At 41.1% G+C, this 15,790-nt stretch overlaps 1 protein-coding gene across 1 annotated transcript in view; it reads right to left on the reverse strand.

Annotated features, from left to right (window-relative positions):
* Positions 1 to 15,790, reverse strand: part of ARHGAP24 (Rho GTPase activating protein 24) — a 241,261-nt gene that overhangs the window by 225,043 nt on the left and 428 nt on the right. The window lies entirely within an intron of this gene.

The raw sequence follows: 15,790 nt of genomic DNA on the forward strand, positions 1-15,790 counted from the left end.
AACAACAAAGATAACTTGGAATACATTCAGGGCAGAGGAATGAAGATGAGCATTTGGTTGGACTGACACCATGACAGCCAAGAAAAGCACACCAAACATTCCACAAATGTCTGAAAGATGCAAACACCAAGGAGAAAAACAACAACTTAAAGGGGAAGATGATAAACATCAGCCGTCTAAGGCAACCAAATCAGTAGCTTGGGAAGTACATCAGCAATATCACTGGCAGCAACTTAAAAAAAAAAAAAGAGAACAAAAACAAGCACCACCTTTCCACTGCCCAGCAAAAGCCTTCAGGTGTTCAGCGAGGACTACTCCCATATCAAACCATTTCTTCAAAGCCAGAAATGGAAATGCATGTATAGCATGTGGCATAAGTTCAGTTTTTCCATGCTCTACACTTTCATCCACATTTGTACTAAAAAAAAAAGATGATCACCATCCTGATTGACGATGACTCCATAAAGCCAAAGCTGTTCACAAGGTCCTAATACATAAACACAAAATGCCTATTCTGAAGACATGCTTATTTTACTGTTTAGCCAAGAAATTTCTCCGCTGTGCTACTGCCAATTGTTTCAGATTTCCCATGTTTTGAGGTTTTAATTATTTCATACCAAGCTCAAAATGTTAAATGAGGCTCTGAATTTATGAAAATACAGCAGTTCAGGAAAACACAGCTTAGTATCCCTCACTGCTAATTATTTCCACTGTATGTGAAATAATCATCCAGTTTTTACAGTGTCTTTTACTAACACAGTATCTACTAGCCCATTAAATTCTCAGAGTCCTTCCCTGTGCTAAACACGTGCCATGTACATTACTTGCATGAATGCACACAGGAATGGAATATTATTACAACCAGCTCTCAGGTAGGTTACAAACACAAAAAAATTTGGAAGCTTGTCTTCTGTTTTCTCCAGAGGACCTTTCTTTTTTTTTTTTTTTATTTGCCAGACCTACGCACCCATAAAGGGTCCAGTCAAAATCTGGCTGTCAAGAAGAATGATAAAAATTTGCTCTTACTGTAGCATGTTTGTATTCAGCCGTCACACAAGCTTACAAGATTTCATTGTACTTTGATAACTAAAACTTTTCTGGTGGACAGCTTCTCCATTTTAGCTGCAAAAAAACCCACAGCAAAATGAGGATAACTTTGAAGAAACAGTCTAAGTTATTCTGAAGACCTTTGCTCTCAATTAATTATTGAGAAATGACTGAATCATTCATAACATAGTTTATCATTTCCTGATGCTTAAGCCTATATATGTGGCTTTTAAAACGTCACAACACAGATCCTAAGTGAGAACATGAAATTATGGATGGCTAACTGAGGGGGGGGACGACAGAAGACTCATTTCCATGGTTGCTCAAAAAAAGCAGCAGTTTCAAGTTCACCATTACATTTAAGACAATTCTCAAGGCATTAAAACACTTAAGATCAGATGTAAGCACTTAATTTAATTTTTTGTTAAATCTCCTCCACCGCAGATGCTCAAAATAATGCAGCATTTCTGCAGAATGCCACCCTGAACTAGTCAAAGGTTTTCCTGAATTTTACAGCAAGACAAAACTGAGTATTTTCCTTGGTTGTGATCAATAACACGATATGGTGCCTGTTTCCTAACTGATGGAGAAAATTTATTTTCTTGCAGGGAACACTTGCAAAGTGTTCACATTTAATATTTCCTTTCCCAAATGTCTAAGGAAGTTTAACAGCTGCATGGAGGCACACATTTGTGCTACTAAATGACATAAAGCGTGACTTTTAACAAGAAGCAAATACAATGAATAAGTGCCAGCCGGGTACTGTGGAGTGGTGCAAATGCTGAGAGTGCCATGGTAATTATTGATTTTCTACCATGAAGATTCTTTTTCACCAGCTCTGCCAATAACATAGTTCCACTTAAACTTTTCATCTGTATAATAACAATGTTTAAAACAATGCAACAGCACTTCTCAAGGAGGCAGCCTGAAGTGTCTTATTTTTCCTGCAATACGCTTTCCAGATTCCAGAATCCTTTTTCAGCAGAGAATTTTGTAGATCCTCACTCTACACATCATTTTGCAGGCTGCCACATTCATGTATACCCCTGAAAATCATGGTAATTCTACAAGATTTTCTCAAAGTAAGCTAGCATAGCATACAACAGACCAATGGGTGACAAAAAATAAATCATTAAAAAGACACTACAACTAGAAAATTAAGCACTTTTAGACAGGCCATAAGGAAATAGGTAATGCTAAAAAATAAAGTGACATGGCATCAAGAAACAATCACATACATCTGAATTTCATTTATTAGCTATTTATTGAAATGTTGCCAAGTCAAACAAAAAAGTTATTCACTCACAAGGGCAAATGCAAGCCTAAATAGCACTGGCAAAAGCTGGCAGCAATGTATGTAGGACCATGCTTTCAGGATCTCAACAATAAAGTTGCTCTGATACATCTAAAAAGAAACAAAACATGCAAGAAAATTCACTGCCTCCTTCTCCATGAACTCCTTGCCCAAACAACACCAGTTTATCAAGTCAATTCAATCCCCTCCTGAGTGTACAAGTGTTAAGACCAAGGCTTTCTTTTCTATTTCCCAACTTAGGAGACCTTAATATTATTGTCCCATCTCTAGAACACCTACCCTTAGAAGTTTTTTCAACCTCTGCACCTTCCTTTACTGTTTCACAAAATTCACGGCCAAAACAATCAGCCATTCTAACGTTACAATGAAGCACCAAGGCCTTAATGAGAGATGCTACTTAATAGTAAAGCATTATTTGGTTTTCATTTCAAACATAATTTAAAACAATGGAACTGACGATTTTATTATAGTATATGACATCGCATATATATATATATATTAAGCAGGGGCAGTAAAAATCCTGTAATATTAAAAAAAAAACACAAACCAAATATATTCTGGTCACTCCAAAGGAAACAGCAATTTTACCCTTGTGCTCTTTTGTCCCAGGACAGCAAATGAGTCCCTCTGTCTCACCAACAGCATCTTCGAATTCAGTGACCTTCTGATTCAGTGACCTTCTGATTCAGTGACCTTCTGATTCAGTGACCTTCTGATTACAACTTAGTCAAAACTAATGTATTTTCACATAAGCTTTCAGCTAAAACACCCAGTCTTTCTGCGGAGGTGTTTCACCACCACCACCACAAATATGACAAGTTGTAGCTTTAAAACACTCCCTTAAAGAGCTCTGTAAAGTTTTAATAGGTTGGTTAAAGGGGGAGAAATTACAGGATCGTGTCATGATTTCCAGACTACTTTCCTTTTCCCTACCTTATTAGCCTCAAAAATACTCCAAATGACAGAGTAGCCAAAAAACACAGTTTCTTTTTGTTCCAGTTTCAATGACTCTCAGAACAAACTATTTGCTCGTATCAGTATCCAAGCAATCTGTTTAGGCATCCAAGTTTATAAACTAGAAGAACCATTCAAGTCCTTTTGCTTTTAAACATGCACAATCCGAGAAGCTTGTTTAACAGGTCAATGGGGCTCTGTGATTTATTTCTTAACATTGCCAATAAATCCTCTTTTTGTTTTTGCGATAAGACTTCAACCCTTTCCTTGCTAGTCACCTATAGCAGATGCTAAAAGCTGTGCTCCTGCGTGCTTCTGAAAACACACACACAAATCTACTTCTTCCAGATGTCCAGAGTGCACACAGCTTGTTTCTGAGCTCAAGTTTTCATCCTATTCTTTAAGCACAGACATTAACTTCACACTAATCTAGAAAGGACCCTGCTACCACCAGTTCCACACTTAGTCTTTTCCATGTCAGCATCCATCAGCCTGCCTGCATTCAGCTGTCCTGCCGTACCACAGCCAATATTCAACACATACTGGCTGGAACTGGGCAGCAATCCCCCTGTACAGAGAGATTTTAGACATGCTTGCTATTTGGTTTCCATGCTTCTAGGCAATTCCCTAATACTTTTGGTTACTCTCCAGAGGAACATTACCTCTTTACTGCATGGAATCATGAAAGGGTGGATCAAAGGCGAGAATAAATCTCATCTTGGGATGTAAAAGAAAAGTACTCTATCTTACTTATTTACTTTTTCTCAAAAGCACTGGGGTGGGTGAATACAAGACTTTCAGTGTTAGGCACTGCTAGTCACAATTTCTAAATAGCAGAAATTCCACATAGATAGAAGACATGGGCAGAAGATCAGCTCTTTCCGGAAATCCCAGATTACCCACCTTACCTTAGTGATATTACTAAATATTCCTTCAGCGGAAGATTTGGCAAACAGACCACCTTTTCTTTTATGTGAGCATTCCATAACAGTAAAAATGGGCAGACAGGAGCAATTCTTTGAGTAAAATAGGTTTCTTTTTTATCTTATATGCCTTTCCATCCCAGACTTAAATTAGAGAACTGAAAATGGAAAACAAACAGCGTCTTTCAATGCATGAAGACGTAGAGGAGGTGTGCACCACATATGTTAAAGAACAGGACTTCAGAAAGCTCAGTGACATGCATGGATTTAACAGGAAGTTATCACCAACTTTTTTGAGTACTTCAAGACTACTTTGAATAAGCTGCACGCAAACTGTATCTCACAAGGGCTGTCTGACCCCCAGCTAGGGATGCAAGGAGCAGTTAGGCTATGAATCCGTAAGGTACGTGACACTGTACCCACATCAGAGCTTTCTGTGTGACAGAGGAAACCAAACAGCCCGTTGACTTGTCACACACACAGCAGTCCATCACGTGGTACCGCCAAGATTCAGAAGAAAACACTAAACTTTTTCCCCAAGAAGAAAGTACAAAAAGAAGAGAGATGTTCCTGCAGCTCAAAAAATTAAACCATTGAGTGAAAAAATGAAATCACAGCTACCGTACTCTCTTTCCCCCCAAAAACCACGTTGTGTGGAGATTTGTTGGATGTTTTACAGCATTAGAAAATAAGTATGACCTAACTTAAAGTGTCTTCATAACCGAGTGATATCACAGGCCCGCAGACGCTCAGTTTTGGTTGTCCACACACAGACAATCCCACCAGCCTGACTAAGACACTGCAGCTATAAATGTCACAGTGCTGCAACGGCGAGCAAAGTCACCCAAGCTAACTTTTCCTCAGAAGCCTCAGCTCATGGGACACCCCGGGTTTGCAGCCCAGCTGTGCATTCTGAGCACAGCCACAAAACATTCTTAGCGTCCTACCAAACATCTGTTATGAACTACAAATACTTCCCTTCCCCTCCAAGGAGGCTGGAGGCTTGGTGCACAGCCCAGCACCACTGACCTGCCCTTGCCAAAGGAGGCAGAAGCAGCTCGGTATTTTCAAAGCAGAAACCTAAGGATCCTTCTTGTCCCAAGGTAATAATAACTTATAAGGGAGAGCTAAATGGTAGGTGAACGCTTTTAATGAACTCTAAGGCCAAAAAAAAGGCAAAAAAAAATGCTGACTAATCATTTGAGAAATAATTAGCTCCTCGTGCCACATTTCCACATCTGTCAACACATCCCAATCGTTCTGTCTACAATTTATCAGTCCAGTAGCACTATCACGATAATCAGTCTGCGAGTGAAATCAGATCTATTCTATGCCATACTACCTGTCCACGGCAACACCTCGGTGATAACTGCCTGTTTGTCACATCCCTGGAAAAGAAACTGAAATATCACAAAGGCATGTCCCTCTGAAATCTCACTAGCACTGCTTTGATCCCATTTTTCCAGTTTTTCCTCTGCCACTGCAGTAGCGTAACCTTTTCTTTATTGCTTCATTGACCTGGATTCATTCAGCATTTAGTATAACAGCACAGACTAGAAATTATTTCCTTTACTGAGTATTTCCACCACGTACATTAGTTACTAGATACTTACGTAAGATGCAAAATACTTAGTGCGTAGTCATTTATATCAATAACTAGTATGTCCTTCTGGCTAAGACACCATTTTCTAGTAGTCCTCATGAAAGTAAGACATTATAAAACTCACGTTTCGCAGCCTTCCTGTTCCTCCCAGGAGTGGCACCATCAAATAACGTGCAAATGTCTGAGGGGAGTCTCAGCATTTAGGATATTCTCTCTAATGCTGGCAGATGATGACCTCGATGCCGAACGCCTGTTACGCACTCTTCCAGGTCCCAGGAGCTGCACGAGCCCGCGCTGCACGACGGCCTAATCTCCTTAGGTGATAAATAGCCTTGGCACTGAGTGTGCCGTGTGGTGCACACCCAACCGCTGCTTTAGTCCTTACCTGGTGTCAGCCCAGAGCACTGCAGGGCTCGTCAGCCCTGGCCTCCTCAGCAGGAGCACATACATGGAAATTGAGCGTACATTAAACAGAAGAGGACTCAACAGCCAACCCGCGAGATGCGTTAAGAGCTGCACAATAAGAAACTGTGCCAAGCTCCCAAATTTATGGAGTCATCACCGCAGCTGCCCCCTGCTCCTTCCCAGAAGCTTCCCTCTCCCCCTTCTCCCTGGCAGGAAGCAGCATTGGAAGGGACTAACGTGGCTGCTCCCACACAAAGACCCACAGACCACTGCAAAGGGCAGAGTCCACAACCATTTCTAACTGTGGTGGAGCCTACCAGTAAGAGCTGACCAAATCAGGGGTCAAATCATCATGGCAAGTGACCAGAATTCTTTGGAACATCAATGCCAAAACCTAGTAAATTCTTCAAAATCAGCAAAGTTACCAGATGCACTGATAGTCGGCTCACTACAGGACAGAATCAGCACAGTGAAAATAATAAGAGTACTCCTCTGAGCATGTTGATTTGCTGTTCAATTGTATCTTTGCCCTGGCACATCTTACAATACACGTAAAACATTCTTACGGATCGGGACTAGACTACTCTTTTACAACTGTCCATGCAGGACAAACAGGCAGGAGAGGAAAAGATCTCCCGATTCATTAAGCCCAGCTTCTGAAGCCCCATGGGAGCCAGCAACACAGTTACTTTCAGATATGGAAAAAGCACCACCAAAAGAGCCATTTTAATATTTCCCCTCACCTCACAGCCCACGTTCCCAACGCTACCCAGGAACTCCTCACTCTGTTAGAATTTCCTTTTTCAAGCCAGCACACTCACGGACAGCCTACACCCATGTACCCCTGCATTATCACCCAAAACGGTTCTGTTCCCTCCCTGATGTTGACCCACCTGATATATTTCTGTGCAGAGATTATGGCTGCTCTCTCATTTTAACTAGAATACACAAAACCCAGTCTGATTTTCTCTTAAAAAAGAGGCCTGAAGTACGGTTGGTTATGCCCAGGCAGCAGACATCACACACTTACCAGGTTACATGGAAAACTAAACAACCCAAAAAGTACCAGGTCCCTTTTGCTTACGAACAGATATAGATTGGTTTTTTGTAAGTTTTCATTACACAAAAACACTACTTACAAAGTGCCTTCTTACAGCCTTCAGCCACTTACTTCGTTGTGTCCCCCAAGAGAAAAACCCAACCTAAAAAAGCCTGTCGGAATCAAGATATAGATCCCTATTTATACAAATGTATGGTTTTTTAAATATAATTTATTACACATTTCTGGAGGATGAAGTTAACTGACTCCAGTTTGAGCCCTGTACTCTCCTGTCCTGGTTTGAGGTAAAATAGCACAAACTTTCTGTTCAGTACTTTTACATTTCAGCCTGTTCTAACTCCCTGAAATTAATGGCATATTGTGGAGAAAACTGCTCGTTCTCAGAGTGATCAGACCAGTGTTTATAGTTCATGCCAAGGAAGGGTGTGCAGAGAGGCCCTTGCTTATACTTATTGCTATAACAACCAAGGTCAGCTAATTTCATTATTTGCCCTGTTGGAGGGTCAGAAACGGAAAAGCATAGAGGGGTCCCACCTGTGGGGAGGAGGGGACAGGAGAGGTGACCCAAACCTGACCAACAGGGTGTTCCATCCCATCTGCCCCGTGCTCAGTGTAAAAGCTGAGGGATCAAGTCTTTCTTCAATGGCCAACGTCTGAGGAGGACCCTGTCTGTTCGTCTGCCTTTGATACCAATCCGAGCGTTCCTGATTTCAGAGCTGGAACCCAGTTCCCATCCATCACTGAGTCCAGTCTGGGACCTCCCCAGTGCCTGCCGGGGACGTCATCCCGGGAGCCTGACATGGTTTTGTATATATCGTATCTATTTCATTATTTTCTCTTTATTTTATTATTAATATTTCATTAAAGTAGTTTATGAAAGTATTTTAGTTCCTTCTAAACTCATAAATCTCTTTAAACTTCCTCCTCCTCTCCTTGGAGCGAGAGGTGAGGGGAGAGCATCTGTCACTCGTAATTGGCCAATTCGGCCTAAACCATGACCTCTCCTAGGAGGGGAAGGGGGGTCAGCATCATGCATTGAATGTTAACAATGTTTTACATGCTAATTAATTTATTGACTTTTGAAGAATTTTTACTTGAACTCTATTTCAAATGGAACCTTCGAGACTTCCCACTGCCATATAATAGAATTGTATTTGCTTTTTAAAACAGTGAATGAACCTGCCTTACAATGGATGCTGAATGATATTTTGCAAGACATATGAACAAAATTAGACCCCAATCTTGAAACCAGTTACTGACTGGGGGGAGGATGAAGGGGATGCTACTATGCTTTCATGATGAAACTTTATTTTTAGCGATGCTGCAGAACTCCGACAGAACAAGCTTTTTGACCAGGATTTTTCCTATTCAATTCTAAACTCAGCAAATTTTACCCTGAAATTACTGAGATCAAACCAATTTGAGTTCCAGTAATGCTATTAAGATCCCCAATTACTACAGTCAGATTCTGACTCTTAAAGCCTATTCACAAAACTCACATTTTAGCCGTATTTATCCATTTAGCTCTACTGAATACAGAGCCTATGCAGGCTTTGTACTTGCAAACATAAAGTAAGAATTCACTGTCCTTTTAAAACAAGGTACATCACTATCTCCAAACTAAAAGGCGTTGCAAGTTTTCTCTTTTTCCAGGGAGGCCCTTTAACATTTCTCCCTTAGTTTACTTGTTCCTTAGGAGAAATTAAAAAAAAAAAAAAAAGGCAGAAAAAAGAAACATCTGTGGGAACAGCTGCACAAATACTGCAACTGACAGAGATAAGATTTCCTTCTAGCATCCAGGATTTCTTGTTTTGTGTTTCGCAAGACCACTCAGTAGTGGATAATCACAGTGACTATCCATGCATCTGACATGCAGTTTTGATCTCAGTCACAGAAAAGGCATAAAAGCTCAATACCAGCCAACCATCAATACAAACACACAGACACAGAAAACCACCAGAAACCCAAACCCTTGAAGGAAGTGTCTAGAGGCTCCACTACGTAAAAGCTTACACAGCAAACAGGCTGTTTGCTCTGACTTCTTGTGGACAATCAAAATACTACGGTAGGTAGTTTATAATTATAAGCAGATGTACAGCACAGCCTTTTCCTTCACCGTTATCTCATATTTAACAACAACTCTAAGACCCTAAATTACTCAGCACACTTTCCAAGACAATTCTTTGGTAATTAGGCAATGATATCATTAAATACATAGATTTTCAGAAGCCTGTCTTCATCTCCTAGATCCATGTCTGCATTCACATACTCATCGTCAAATTGCAGTAATCTGTTATGTTCCATCTGGAAGTGTTAAGAATGAGTTTTATCATGCTCTGTGCTCTATTGATAACTGCAATTCTTATTTCCCAGTCCAAGCCCAAGTAGGTAAAGCAAATGTGATTAACATTCCATTACAGTAATAATCAGCTAAACTAAAGTAGCCAGTTTTAAACACAGATGGCCATGGTGGCAATAAGACCTTGGAGAATGCAGAGCTTCTCAAGGCCTAGGGATTTACTGAACCTTTTTTTCCCCAAAAAAATACTGAAAAAATTGTTAACCATTTTGGCCACGGGGGGCAGCCGCCACATCCACCTGATCCACAAATTAGGATTTGAAGAACAAGAAGCAAAGTTAATTGTCTGCAGCCTCTGAATATCTTTCTTTCTCAAGCAACACAAGAGGGGCCTTAAGCATACTTTAAGTCACCCTTGACTGTTGTGCTTTCCCTTTTGCTAAATAATCACTAAGTACACTGGGATTGTAGCACTTCAGCTGCTTCTTTTTCCACCTCTACAGTGCCAGCTGTCAAGCACAGTATGTAGAGAAAGACTCCCTGTTTGAGTAAGCTCCAGGAGGCTTCAGAGGGTCTGCTCCACTTGAATTCATGGGATTCATTTTCTAAATGCTCATCCTGTAAGACTGTCCCCACACATCCCCCACAGCCCTACTTGGAAACAAGTTTGGGATCTTTAAAAATCAAAAGCAAAAAGACTCATCACAACTTGCTTCGCAACACCAGCTCTTATCATTCCTTATGTCCACATGTTTTCAACAGAAGAAGCCGAGCCCTCACGTATAGCAATGGTCTGCTCTGGTCATTCAGGTCCTTTCCATCAAGCCACAAACAGAATATCAGATAGGTTTTTTTTTTCCCCTGCATATGTAACATCCAAAAAAAGAGGATCAAAAGTGAACAAAGGGATGGCTGCAATGGGATAGATATGGTCCACCCAGCCCAGCATCCCATCATCTGTGACTGAAGTAAAACCTCTGGGACAAGCAGGATAACTAAGACAAGCACGCAACAATACTTCGGGCTAGTTACCCCTTAAAACTGGGTTCTCCCTTTACTAAACACAACATTTTCTGGCAAGTACTTGCGCATCTTCATTTCACCTTATTTACGTTTTGTGCATAGTACTACCTCCTTTCATTTGTTTTGAGCCTGCCACCATCACTCCTGGATAAACCCTGGCATTCCTGTACTGGAAAATAAGGGAAGAATTGGCCTCTCCTCACCCTTTCCCTGCCACCCGTTAAAGCAGTTTTCTCAGTCATCTCATCTCCAGGCTGAAAAGTGCCTTCCTGCTTTGCTGTTTCTTGGGCAGAAGCTGTGCTGTGTCCGTGACCATTCTTGTCACCCTTTTCCAGCTTAAGCTGCAAACTAGCCCTTTGGGTGTCACTGCTATCCTTCTTCACATTTTTCTTCTCCCAACAGAGGATGTGGTAGCTATAGGAAGTTAAAGAAACAGCTAGAAAGGCAGCTTCAGAAAACCCAGGATCCTGCTACCGGAGCTGAGGTTGGGTCATTTGAGTAAGGATCAACTGGAAGGCTGCTTTCTCTGCCAGCTGACGGACCCCTTCACCTCCTTGCAAAACAGGGAAATAGCCCAAAATATGGAAACAGCCAACACATTTTGTCCCAGACCACACTAACGTAGGAAAAAGCATGTTTGGTTCTTCCAATTAGTGACAACTAGAGAGATGTTACAGACTCCCATATACAGGCAAATTGCTGCGGTTTTGCATTTTAGTTTTTATAACACTTCGTGATTGTTCAAACTAGCAGGCCAAGGACAACACTCCAGGTAAAATTTAAGCTGCTCTAAAAGCAAAGGCAGATGTGGGAAAAGGACGGCAGGGACACACCAGGTACTTCTTGGAAGTAACAGACATGAAAAAATTTCTTTGCTAAAGAGCTACTAATCATAATTGCTATTATACAAAAATTGCACAGAACTAAATATAGGAAAATGTAAGGTATTTTTTGACAAGAAACGATATAAACATTGTCAAGGTGTTCAATACCTGTTGCTCAAGTTTGTGCCACTGAGCTATAGAGCATGAAGGCCCCTCCACATTAACGAGTGCAACAGTAAAATACAGAAGTTTGTTAAAGTTAAAAGCACTGAGCTCCTACGCTCCTTCAAGGCCTCCGGCTTGGTGAAATATCACACTTTCATTCGGAAAGCCCAACGAAACAAGAACTGAGCCAGGCAGACAAAAATTAATTCAATTAACAGCTAAGTCAAAACCCATGACCATTGTGGTTTCTAGCCTCAGGGGAACTATCTATTTTTGCAGTTTAGCCAATGACTTGGAAGAAAAAAGAAGAAAAATAACGATCAGGACTGAAAAACTGTGCAGGTGACAAATACCAAGGCGACTGTTAATTACAAAGAGGAAAGGGGGCTGACAGACAGCTGTCTGTGCACCAGCCACTGTGTTCTTGCTCAGCAGACCCACAAGTTGTGAAGAACCGACAGCACCTGAGAGCATCCTCCTGAAGGAAACCCTGAGGTCCCTGTTCAACACAACAGCCCCATTTCTAGTGTCATCACAAGACTATTTAACAAGCAAAAAGAAAATATAAAGACCATCGTGTCTCTGGATTTCACAGGACTGCACCTTAAGTATTACCCCCAGCACTGCCATTCGAACACTTAGAAGCATTTTAGAAAACTGGAAACCATTTTAAAAAGGTTGGAATAATTAAAGAATGTAAAGAAGGAACTTTATTTTCCACTTTTACAAAGAGAAGGCGAAGAATAAGACAGTAACTCGAGAGGGAGTAGAAATCTGGATAAAGAAAGCTATTCTACAAAGAGCTAATAAGAACCAGAGCTAACAAAGCTGACAGTTAAAGACAGTCAAATGAAACAAGCAGTAAAGCACATACTTTAAGACTGATGATAATTATACCAAGTGAGTATCTGTGAATACCAAGTGGTAGACTCTCAGAGCACTGAGAGTCTATCAAGTGACTTTCTGTTAGCAAAACAGAAAATTTTATTCTTGAAAATAAATGATCTAGCTTATAATGGGAACTAATCAAGGACCCTTACGATTCATTTTGCATTCATAACCAATTAAATACAAAATAAATTTAGAGCTTCACTCCAGCCATTACCACCAACATTTTGATCACCCACATGTAACTGGCAAAATGATGAAGCAGAAGGAAAGGGCCAGGAAATGTACAAAAAGCTGCAGAACAGGAAGAAGTTTCTCAGCGTGCAGCTCCTCACACCACTTACAGACTGGCTGCTACAGCCAGCTTGCAGGCACATCCTGGGGGCACCAACTGAAAGTAAAGACAAAAAACCTATGGGGCTTGGGAGACATCAGCTCCTGGCTGTCCTGCTGTGGTTGGGATCCCACAGGGACCAAAATTAGCTGCCTCCTAACACCATCCACCTGCTCCTGGGCAAGGCAGCCTCTCCTGGCTCCCCCAGTACCGCTCCCACCCAAGGCAGCGTGCCCTCCCTGCTGCTATAGGGCTGGGGTTTCAGCAGAATTTGATTACATCTCTGTAGATGAAGAGTCTTCATCTGTCTCACCTGTCTTTATCAAGCCCTCAACACAGGGCTTGTTGTTATCTGCGATGCTGCTGAAGCTTAAGCACACCACCCATCTTTGAGATGTTTGGTATATTCATGCCCTTTCCAGTACTATAGAACTGAGCCACCCACTATCCCTCAATTAAAAAAAAAAAACAAACAAACAAACAAAAAAAACAAAACAAAACAAAAAAACCACCAACCTAATCAAGGTTTTCTAAATAAATGCAGGCAACAACTATAAAAAAAAATAATTCTAACTAGAAATTCTTGCTTTTAGCACAGTAATAGAAACTAACATAGACCAAATCTTACCACTAGCACCTTCTGCAGTCTTGCATGCAGGAAGAGAATCTAAGCTGAAAATTTGTCCCCTGTTGTCTTTTAAAGTTTCTGTTCTTCCCAAGACTGGCAGTGGAGTAAGAAGCTTCATTAAAAGTGGTGTGTTTCCTTATTGTCCAACAATATCAGCCACTCATCTTACCTGGAGTCCACAACATCACAGAAAGCCAAGTTTCAGACACTGAACAAAAAACCTATAGCAGGTGTTCTCCTTCAGTGTTTTTCTTGTTTTGGAATGCCGAGAAGACAACATTTTCTTTTCCTTCCTGGCTGAAAGCTAACACACAGTGCATTCACCCACAAGAAAGTTTACAACACAAATGCCACCCTAACATGATGAAGTGTTGCACTATGTTTCAGGAGGTTACTTAATAAAAAAAAATTAAAAAATCATGTCAAGCATTGCCTCTGCCCAATATAGACAAAGCCAGTAAGTAATAGCTCCAGGAATAAACCACACTTCCAAAGGCCATCAGGTCACAATAAACACCGAACAGCCTGCAGAGAAGACAGCTAAAGGTAATAGGATGCAAATCACTTCAAAATACCCACCAGGAATTTCAACTCCCTTTTTTTTTCTTTTTTTTTTTTGCACCTGGTGTGTTTAAGAAAATTAGATATTGAATCAAGCAGCAAGAGATGAAACAATCCTGAGAGATGCCTGTGTGCTTTAGCTGTACGTGGAGCTCCGCAGGGGTTTTCTATTCTAGTTACTTCTGAAGACATGACCTTATCAGAAGTTCAAACTATTACTTGTGAGGCAGTTTCCTTTAAGGGATCTTCATTTCTCTCTTTCTAAACTCCTCCTTCAGAAAACTGAACCTAACTACAGGACTGCTAACAAAAGGGATTTTCACACACCAGCCTGCAAACACAGGAGAGGCAAACGTCTTAAAGGAACAACCCACAGCACCCACCTCTCACTGGCACCCAGAAGCGTGTTGCAAAGAAGCCACTCCTTCCAGACAGAATCATGCTGTTAGCTGAATTTTCTACACGGCTTTACATTTTTTACTGATTGTGGGACTTTTTTTTTTTTGCTTTTGGGGTGGGCACACTATTTTTTCCAAACTAAACCTGTGTAATTTCAGTAAAGAATGAAAGCCAAGTAAAGAAGAAGAAAAAAAGCAGCTGAGAGACAGGACAACAATCACCGAAGAGGCAGACAAACAACTTTAGACACTGTGCACAAAGAAGCACAAGTTCTAAGCACATTTATTTTTAACACAAGTCACTTCATCACGTACTAGAAGATGCCTTTTGCAATAACAAAACCTGCCACAACATGAAAATTTCATGGGACTGGAAACAGGCACTTGACTCTCAGTCCTCCCTTCTCTCTACCTCTGTGTGTAACTCTGTGTGCCTTCTGTGAGCATGACATGCCACTTAAGGATTTTTGGCCAGGACAAGATGCTCTGCCCCTTGTATTAACTAAAGCCCCCTCCCTTAATTCTTACCCCATGGGCAATCCTTTTCCCCTGTATGTACAGAAGTTATTGTCACCTTCTAGGTACAGAATTACTCCGCAACAGAAAAACTGAACCTAACACCATCTTAATACCTGCTGATCCAGTACGAGTTACTGCCCTCTCCCAGCAACCATGCTATTTAACACAGACAAACAGAATTCAGATTAATATTAGACAAATTCAGTGTTATGAAGTCACTGTGCTACACGGGGAATTATTTTCGTTTCTTATTTCTACCTATATGGGGCAAGGGCGCCTATTTGAAAAAAAAAAACAACCCTACTGTTTATTTCCAGTTATCGGTTGTAAAAATGTTTCTAACATCAAAACCGAATTATTCACTACTCTCCGCTCTGCTGAAAGACGAAAACTCCCAAACTGACAACATACCTGCACGTTACTAATAAGAAAGATAGATGGATATTCCATACAAGCCTTACAGAGGGGAAAAAGAGGAAATCCACTCGGTAGCTCTAAAAATCCACTGAAGGCTCCGTAACTCTTTGGTGACTACAATCGGAGTCCTTATTGCAAAGCCTGTCCCAGTGAGGACCTTATCTCTGGAAGCCGGTGGCAGGTATTTTGGGAGGAAGGAGGCAGGTTTTCAGCCACCCCTCACAAACCCGGCGACCAGCACTAAGGCGGAGATCGCCGAAAGCACAAAGGGCTTTCTTTTACTTATATTTAAGCCAACAAGTAGCCGGGCGACATACAGTCTGCTTGTACGCCTAAAACCGACAGAAAGGAATCCCGTTATGAAGTATTTCACGCTGTTAAGAAACAACAGCACACAACAACACTCAAAAGATGCCTACACCCCCCC

The sequence above is a fragment of the Calidris pugnax genome, unplaced genomic scaffold, assembly GCF_001431845.1.
Source record: "Calidris pugnax isolate Ruff unplaced genomic scaffold, ASM143184v1 scaffold42, whole genome shotgun sequence".
Lineage (NCBI taxonomy): Eukaryota > Metazoa > Chordata > Aves > Charadriiformes > Scolopacidae > Calidris > Calidris pugnax.